The sequence below is a fragment of the Suricata suricatta genome, chromosome 3 (genome assembly GCF_006229205.1).
Source record: "Suricata suricatta isolate VVHF042 chromosome 3, meerkat_22Aug2017_6uvM2_HiC, whole genome shotgun sequence".
Taxonomy (NCBI): domain Eukaryota; kingdom Metazoa; phylum Chordata; class Mammalia; order Carnivora; family Herpestidae; genus Suricata; species Suricata suricatta.
This window is the reverse complement of record NC_043702.1, coordinates 8,482,882-8,492,965: the sequence shown is the minus strand read 5'-3', so window position 1 is coordinate 8,492,965 and position 10,084 is coordinate 8,482,882.

The following is a 10,084-nucleotide window of genomic DNA, read 5'->3' as shown; positions in this document are numbered from 1 at the left end:
TAGTTGCTCACTCTTGGGCAACTATTATGTTCCTGACACAATGCAAGCCATTTTATATACACTGTGTCAAATTCTCATAGCAGGTATATAATGTAGGTATTATTATTCCTAATTTACCAGTGGGAAAATCTGAGGCTTAGGAAGGCCTTGCAGGGGCTTAGATCAGAATCTTCCCTTTTAGATTTGCCATTTACTTGGCTTGGCCAAAAGTGATCATTTTATCACTGTTGAGAGGTGGACCAACTGCGTGGGAAATTTGGGTCTCAGTTCTCCACTTTGCTTTGGGTGTGGACACCTGCCTGATGGAAAAGAGGGTCTTTTTCATCCATTGCTTTGACGACACTCTCCCATCCTTAGACCCCCTCCCCCACCTTGTTTTCATATTCTAGTGGCTTCTGTATCATGCCTAAACTCCTTTTTGTCTCCCATTCCTTCTTGCTCTTCTCTGGGTGTTCAGTCTGCCTTCTTTCTTCTTCCATCCTCAACTCTGAGATTTCAAAGCATGAGCTTCTCTTCTGCAATGTGCAAGTCTCTCTTCAGGGCAGGAGAGACTGCCATAGCTGAGTACCTTTGTGTCCTGGCATCTGACACAGTGCCTGGTAGATGGCAGTCACTTCACAAATGATGTAATGGACTCATTTGGTAGGTAAAACATGCCCCCCCCCTTTTTTTTTTAACAAACTCTCTCCCCAGGAAACCCAAGCTATCTCTTTGTTTTTGTTGAAATATTAAACAATTTGAGAGCTGAGAGTGGAATAAAAACTCAAAAAAGTTACGAAAGTTAACTCAATTATAAATCCTAATTCTAATATATATAATTCAATTGATCCTTAAAACTTTTCTTTTTTCCCCTCTTTTGGGGTGGGTATTTTTTTTTATTGAAGTATAATTAACATACAATGTGGCATTGTTTTTAGGTGTACAATATATACATTTGGCAATTCTATGCATTACTCAGCACTCACCATGATAAGTGTTGTTACCATCTGTCCCCATAAAACAATATTACAATATTACTGACTATATTCCCTATGCTGTCCTTTTCATCTCTGTGTCTTACTTATTTTAAAACTGGAAGTTTGTACCTTTTAATTCCCCTTCACCTATTTCACCCATTCCCTGACCCACCTCCCTCTGGCAACCACCAGTTTGTTCTCTGTATTTAAGAGTCTGTTTTGTTTGTGTGTTTTTTTGTTTATTTGTTTTGTTTTTTATTTTTATTTTTTTATGTTTTTTTTTTATTTATTTTTGAGAGACAGAGAGAGACAGCACAATCAGGGGAGGGTCAGAGAGAGAGGGAGACGTAGAATCTGAAAACAGTCTTCAGGCCCTGAGCTAGCTGTCAGCACAGAGCCCAACGCGGGGCTCAAGCCCACGAACTGCGAGACCATGACCTGAGTGGAAGCTGGACGCTTAACCGACTGAGCCACCCACGTGCCCCAGTTTTGTTTTTTAGATTCCACATGATGAAATCGATTACTCTTATGGAAATCTATTAATCTTAATATAAATGAAGTCATATTAATCTTAAAACTCCTAAAACAATTTTCTTATGTAAAAAGGTGACTTTTAATTACAACATTGTTAGAATAGTAGTTTTGTACTTTCAAATAAAAATTACCATTTTCAAAATTAAAAAAATTTTTGAACTGAATATACAGTACAAAATTCAAAAGGTTAAAAGTGGAACTTAGTGAAAAGTAAGTTCTTCTCCTCCCCTTTTCTTCCTAGGTCCCCAGTTCTCTTCTAAGAGTCAACAACTGTTATTCGCTTTTTGTGCTTTCCTTAAGAGATGATCTGCAAAGAGCTAATTACTAAGAATTTGTAAGGTCATTTTAGTCTTGCTATCCTGCTCTTGGATTGGAAAGTTGTTTAAATTGGTTTTTAGAATGATAGTTGATGTCAAATAACATCAGAAATAATGTTTTTCATGATGTGAAAATACTTTGCCCCCGTTAGAGAACCTTAAACTTGGGTAAGATGTGTAAGGAAAGGAAGGGGAGAGAGGAAGTAGTACCTAAAGTCACTTGTAATTATGGGGAGTTCTTAATGTGTCCCTTTCCTCTATGGAGATGGTGCAATGATATTGAATTTAAAGTCAGAAAGGGTACCTGTTTGGGGGAAAGTTTCAGAGAAACACATTCTTTGCAAATAGCTCTATGAAAATAAATTACTTAAGGATAAAATCCAAATTATCTCATGATTCCTAAGTTCTTATGAATGGTGTATTTACCATAACTGCAAGCATATTATTACTTCCTAAAACTATTGCTAGCTTATACATAGATATGCTATGTAAACATATATTGACTAACTAAGAATGAACTTGGGCAAAGTCTCTAAAAGTGAGGACAGAAAAGTGGCTCATAATATTCATCATAAGAATAATATTGAATGAATCCAGGTCATTGTTTAGAAGAAGCTCAAGACTATATAAGCAGCTATATTAATGGGTTTTTAAGCATTTTTTCCCCTGAGAAGGTCAAGGGTTATGGCTAGAACTTCCCTCTTGATGGCCAAGCAAAGATACATATGCAATGGAGAGAAAACTGCACATTTACTCCTGATGGGGGAGGGAAAACAATACCAGTGGCTTTTTTTTTTTTTTTGACAGATAGAGCAAGTGGAGGAGGGGAAGAGAGAGAGGGAGTGAGTGAGAAGCCAAAGCAGGCTCCTCACCAATCAAGCAGAGCCCAATGTGGGGCTTGAACCCAGAAACCGTGAGACCATGACCTGAGTGAAAACCAGGAATTGGACGCTTAACCAGTTAAGCCACCCAGGTGCCCCTGTAGGATGCCACAGTATTCTTATGAGCCAAAAGGACTTGTAGAAGGATCTGGCCTTGGGGTTGTTGGAAGAGACCTATCTATCTTTGAAGGCTTCTTGCCAAAGGACAAAAGCCTTCCAGCTGGAAGGTATCACTGGCTACAGAGGATGAAGATTGGATGAAGAGAACTTGGCCAGAGACAAGAATTGCCCCAGAGCCCTGAAGAAGTAACTTGGTTGAGGATTCCACCAAATGCTATTGAAAAAACAAATCATCTCTGGGAAACTGTCCCACCCAGAAGATGCAAACATCATCTTATATCTGCCTTTGGTAAGGATGGTCTCTCCTGCCCCTTCTATGTCCTCCAAGCCTCCACGTGAGGGTGTCAGGAAAGCCGACCAGAAACTTTAATTCTCCGTTGTAGCAAAACACACCCATAGGTTCCAAGGATTAGGGCATCTTTTGTGTTAGGGGTGTTATTCTGCCTACCATAATTGTTAAAATGAAATTGTCCTTTGGAGTTGAAATAGACCAAGGGACTTTATTGTTTAAGAGTGACTAAACAAAATGTAAATCCAAACCACAATGAAAAAACGCATCCCACCCATTGGGATGGCTACTATTGAAAACACAGAAAATAACAAGTTATTTCAAGAGTAAAGAGACCCCAGAACCCTTGGGCACTGTTGGTGAGATTGCTAAATGGTGCAACCACAACAGAGAACAGTTTGAAGTTTCCTCAAAAAATTAAAAATGGAACCACCATATGATCTAGTAATTCCACCGGATCCCATACTTTTGAAAGCCGAGTCTAGAAGAGATATTTGAATAGCCATGTTCATAGGCTATCCAAAGGTTCCTTGATGAACGAATAGACAAAATGTTGTCTATCCATACACTGGAATAGCATTCAGCCTTTAAAACAAAGGGAATCCTGTCACGTGCTACAACATGAATGAACCTTGAGGACATTGTGCTAAGTGAAATAAACCAATCACAAAAAGACAAATACTGTTTGATTCTACTTATAGGAAGTATCTACAGTAGTCAAATTCATAGAAGCAGAGAGTAAAGTGGTGGTTTGTGGTGGGGAACTGGGGCTGGGAAAAGGAAGAAAATGGGAGTTTTTGTTTAATGGGTAAAGAGTTTGAAATGACCTTTTTTTTTTTTTCAGATGAAAAAATCTGGAGATTTGTTTCACAACATGTGACTATACTTGACATTACCAAACTACACTTAAAAGTGGGCGCCTGGGTGACTCAGTCAGTTAAGCGTCCGGCTTCGGCTCAGGTCATGGTCTTTGAGCCCCGCGTCAGGCTCTGTGCTGACAGCTAGCTCAGAGCCTGGAGCCTGTTTCAGATTCTGTGTCTCCCTCTTTCTCTGACCCTCCCCTACCTTCACTGTCTCTGACTCTCAAAAATAAATAAAAACCTTAAAAAAAAGTATAAAAAAAAAGTGGTTCAGATGGTAAATTTAATATGCGTTTTTTAAACACATTAAAAAAAAAGAGTGAAAGAGAAGTATGGGATCCAAAACCTCACTCAAGTTTTCACTTATGGGGAGACAGAGGTTGAATCCACAAATGTGGTTTGAATGTGCCCTGGGGAAAAATCAGGTTGTTTCCTGCTCATATCCTATCATGTCCTGCTATTGTGAAATAATGGTGACCGGTTAACTATAAACAAGGCCAGTGTTCATTACTAAGGTCTTGTTAAAGGCAAATTTTAAAGGAAATTTCATTTTTAGCTATGATATATAGGTATAAACATTACATAAGACTCTGTGTGTATGTGTGTGTGTATGTGTGTGTGTGTGTGTGTGTGTGTATAGAGAAATTTATATTTCTTTCTATGTAAAGTGATAGGACCATTCTTGGGCAGCTGAATCTGGTATATTTCAATGACTTAAAGTCAGATTGACCCCAGTGATATCATTATACCTATAGTTTATGTTTTATTAACATTTTTAAGTTCAGAAATATTGCTCAATCATTTGCTATAGAATGAATGTTTATGTATCCTTAAAATCCTACATTGACATCTAACCCTGAATGTGCAGTCTTTGGAGGTAGAACCTTGGCAGGTGCTTAGGACATGAGGGTGGAACCCTCATGAATGGGATTTGTGCCCTTATGAAAGAGACCCCAGGGAGCTCCCTTCCTGCTTCTGCCATGGGAGGACACAGTGAGAAGACAGTGACCTGGAAGATGGCCCTCACCCTACCACGCTGGCACCTTCATCTCAGACGACCAGACCCCAGATCTGTGAGCCACCAATTTCTGTTGTTTGGAAGCCACCCAGCCTGTGGTATCTTGTTCTAGAAGCCCAAAAGGACTAAGACACCTAGCCTTGAAAGTCACACAGCACAGCCTCTACAACATTCCCCATGTCAGCATCGAGGCGCCTTGTCTAGTCACCTGCAAGAAAAGGGAAATTAGACTCCACCGTTTGGAGGTGGCAGTGTCCATTTGTAGATGCATTTAAAAACCACCATGCCACATGATTGGTTTTGCCAATGAAAAGCGAAACATATCACTTTTGGAGGAAAACCTTTAAGAGTTGGTGGGTGATTTTCCACATTCTTGTCTCTTGCCAACATCGAGGGGACGTGTGCTCATATAGAGGAATAGAGCTGGGTCATGACATGGGGGACAGCTGCCCTAGAAAGTAGCCCTGACATTTCGAAGGACCTTGCATGAGTGAGTAATAAACATTTGTTATTTTGAACCAGTGAGATTTTGGAGTTTCTGCATCATAACCCAGTCTATCCTGACCAGAGTTCCCTCCCCAGCATCCAAATTTGCAAAATAGATTGTTCAAGGACAATCCTGGAGATTAGAGTGTATGATTTAAAAGGTAGACTGGGGGCACCTGGGTGGATCAGTCGATTGAACGTCTGACTTTGGATCAGGTTGTGATCTCGTACGTCATGGGTTCAAACCATGTGCTGACAGCTCAGACAGAGCCTGAAGCCTGATTCAGATTCTGGGTCTCCTTCTCTCTCTGCCCCTTCCCTGTCTGCACTCTGTCTCTCCCCCTCAAAAAAATAAAAACCTTTGAAAAATTTTTTAAAAAGATGGTTTTTATATTTTTAAATAGTTGAAAAAACAAAAGAAGAGGAATATTTCATGACATGTGAAAATTATCTGAAATTCAGGTTCCTGTGTCCATAAAGACTTTTTGGACCACACCTTGCCTCTTCACCAGTATACCGATGGCTGTTTCTGCATCACAGCAGTGTTGAGTTGGTGTATGGCCTCCAAAGCCCGAATGATTTGCTGTCATCTGGCCTTTTGCAGAGTTTGTTAACCCTGGCCTAGCAGACAATAGTCTGGCAAAACACGGAATTTGACGACTTTGATTTGAAATGTGATTCAAGAAAATTGGACTGAATAAGTTAAAGAAACACCCTAACTGACAAATTTTCTTTGCATATATATTTTTATTGCCTCATAGGTGATACGGGTTAACAAAAAATCTGTCTACAGTTTAAAAGCTTCTTGACAAAGTACACAATGCAATCCCTAAGTAAAAAATCATTGTGGCATAGTTTAATTTGCATTTTCCCCCTCCTTACAATCTCTGGTGTCCTAGACTCAGTAAAATATGATAGCATAAGTGACCAGAAGTGAAAGAATTCTCTGGAAAAGTCTCTGAAAGGCTAACTATGATTATCAGTCTGACTCAGCAGCTCTTTCTTGCATTGACTCCACCCTTGGCAATTGGCTGGATAAACATAGTCAAGTGGGTAGTGATTTCTTACAGCTGCTTGGATATCTAGGTAGAGCATCCGGACTGAGGAGTCTTCAATCCTAGGGCGTTTCCTGAATTTCACTCATCGGTGTGGGAGACCTGGAACAGAAGCAGCAGGAATGCCCTAGGCGGATGCTGTTCCCATTCTTGCTGAGAAACGCTCATCCCCACACCAGGAAGGTTAGGAACTGCTCCCAGAGAGCTCTGGAATGAGTGTTCATTTGTTTTCTGTGGTCTCTGTTGTCAGCACTTCTGAGAATGGCAGCCACCGTGTCCCTACTTTAGAGAATTCAACTTCTGCTTTATGGTAAAATACAAGAAAACTAAAGATCTAGGATGAAACAGGCAATGTTTTTTGTTTGTTTGTTTGTTTGTTTTTTGTTTTAAATCCTCACCTACTCTTGCAATGAAATATAGTCTGGATGAGAGGAAGGGAAGAAGGCAATTAATTCTAAATCATTGATCCTGAGTTGTAGGGATCATAAAGACACAGGACCTTCTTCCTGGTACTACAGCTTTTGATGGGTCTTCCACTACAGAGGTCACGGCAGAAAAAGTCTAGGAAACATTTGTTACTGTCAAAAGTGCAGTAATAAGAATGATCAAATTTAGGGGACCTTGTGGACCAAGAGGGACCAAAGTGTAGGGTCTGACTTTGGGTGGAGGAAGAGACCAGACTGCTTGATTGTGTGATTTTTTTAAAGTCAGGTTTATTGAGGCATAATTTGCATATGGTAAAGTTCACCCCTTTTAGATGTAGGTCCGATGAGTCTTGACACATGTAGAGTCACATGACACGGATACATTCAAGACAGAGAACAGTTTCTTGGGGCTCCTGGTAGCTCAGTTGGCTCAGGTCATGATTTCACAGTTTGAGTTCGAGCCCCATGTCAGGCTCTCTGCTGTGAGCACAGGGCCCATGTCAGATCCTGTCTCTCTCTCTCTCTGCCTTTTCCTCCTTGCTTTCTGTCTCTCTCAAAATAAATAAACTTAAAAAAAAAAAGACAGAGAACAGTTTCTTCACCACAGGAAGTTCCTTTCGGCGTCCTGCGAGTCAATTCCCTCCCCCGGCCCTGGCCCCCAGCCCAGAGCAACTACCAATTTGTGTTTTGTTCCTCACCTTTTCCTTTCTCTCAAAGGTCATACAACTGGCATCATATAAATGAAATTATACCATTACCAGCTATTATGGACTGAATTACCTTTTTTCCCCAAATTCATATATTGAAATCCTAATCCCAAGTACCTTGGAATATTACTATATTTAAAGATAGGGCCTCTAACACGATAATTAAGGTTAAATGAGGTTGTATCAGTGGCCCTAATCCAATGTTTGCTGCTTATAAGAAGCAACAATAGAAATCTCTCTCCACACACAGAGGGAAGGGCCATGTAGGGACACAGCCAGAGGTAGCTGTCAGCAAGTCAGGAAGAGAGGTCCCCCCAGAAACCAACTTTGCTGACACCCTTTGATTTTGGACTTCCAGCTCCTAGAACTGTGAGAACATAAATAAGTTTTTGTGGTTTCTGCCACCCAGTCTCTGATATTTTATCATGTCAACTCTAGAAGGCTAATGAATGCACTAGCCTTTTGAGTTGTAAGGATGCAGGTCTGATTCAGGTTTCCCCTCTGACCCTGAAGGCCAGCTAACACCATTAACATTTCTGGGGGCGGGCCTAAAGATGGAGGTTAAGACTAGTCACGCCCTACATGAGGGTCCTGGGTCCACTCTGTAATTGGTTAAAGTTACTGTCAGTGATGTGATGCTATAATGATTGGACCCCTGTACCTGTGTCACCATTTCCTGTAACTCCCCCTTCCCAAACTCATAAAAGCCCCGCCCCCCCATGTTCAGGGCACGCTCGCTCTCAGCATGGATCCACCACACCGGTAAAGTCTGTGAGCCTAAGTTTAGGCCCTAGTGAACCTAAGCCCGTAATAAAGCCCTTTGCTTTTGCTTGTGTGACTTGGTCTCCCAGGTAATCTCTGGTTTTTGGGGGCGATATTAAGATCTGGGCATAACAGAGTCAGGCTTTCTTCAGCTAGTATAATGCTCTTGCGCTCGCCCATGTTGTTGCATGAATACTTTGTTATTCTTTATTGCTGAGTAGTGTTTATTGCAGTATTTATGTTTATTGCATGAATGTGCCACAATTTGTTTACCAGTTCACCTGTGGATGGACATTTGGGTTATTTCCCAATTTCGTTTTGGGCCATTACAAATAAAGTTGTTACGAACATCTATGTACAGATCTTTATGTGGACCTATGTTTTCATTTCAGTACCTAAAGGGGGATTACTTGCTGGGAGCCATCTCTGAAGTAAGGCAGGTTTGCAAGGCCTCCCACGGTCAGGTGGCGACCTGCATCTACACCCACTCAACCCCCACTCAATTTCTGCTTGAGCACTGACCCCCAAGGTGCCTGACTGACTGATATCAAGTGACTTGCCTTCTTATGCTAAAAATATGTGAATTGGACCTTGTGAAAAAACTTGTTATGAGTTTCTTCTTTTGTGATTATAGGAGCAAATGTTACATTTCCTGAGAAAACCTGTTTTTCTTCCCCTCAAAAAAACAGGCTGTTGACCCCTGCTCACAAAAGAACTAACTTTTGCCTTTGCTATGCTAAAAACTTTTGCCTTGTATTTGAATGCTAAAGATCCCTTCCTTCCCCACATGATAAACATCTATTCACCTACTTCAATCTCTATTGATAAAGATTATGCATGAGTCTTCTACCAATCTATGTTCTGGGAAATTTTTACATACCAAAGAATTTGTCATCAGAAATTACTGTCTAAGGCAATTGTCACTGTTTTGTACCCTATACATTTTTTCAATAAATAAAGCTGACTCTTGGGTCAGTGCAGAGATGCCTGACTGGAGAGCAGAGATGCTGGCCAGCAGGGCAGAGATGCCTGACTGGAGAGCAGAGATGCCTGCCTGCTGATCAGAAAGAACCTCCTGGCTCTCTCATTCCCTTCCCCCTTCACTGATTCCCATCTTATTCGTGCTGACACCATCCATCCTTCAGGGGTGGACCTGCTGGAGCTGGACTCCGGCAATTACTGAATCAAATGATAAGCATATGTTTAATTTTATAAAAACTACTCAGACTGTTTTCCAACGTGGCTGTACCATTTTGCATTCCCAACAGCCATGGGTGTGATTCCTAGTTGTTCTGCATTTTTGTCTACTCTTGGTATTGTCAGTCTTTTAATTTTAGCCATGTGGGCAGCTTTGTAATGCTATCTCATTGGGGCTTTGATTTGCATTTCCCTGATGGCCAGTGATATTGAGCATCCTTTTGTGTACCTAATTTGCCACTTATGTTTCTTCTTTGATAAAACATCTGTTCAAATCTTCTGCCCTCCTCCCCCCCAAAAATATTGGGTGTTTTGTCTTTTTAATTACTGAGTTGTAATATTTTTTTGTATATTCTAGATTCAAGTCCTTCATAAGATATGTGTTTTGCAAAAATTTTCTTTTGGTCTTGGATTGGTAGTTTGTTATTATTTTTCTAAAAGTATCTTTTGGGGCACCTGGGTGACTCAGTTAGTTAA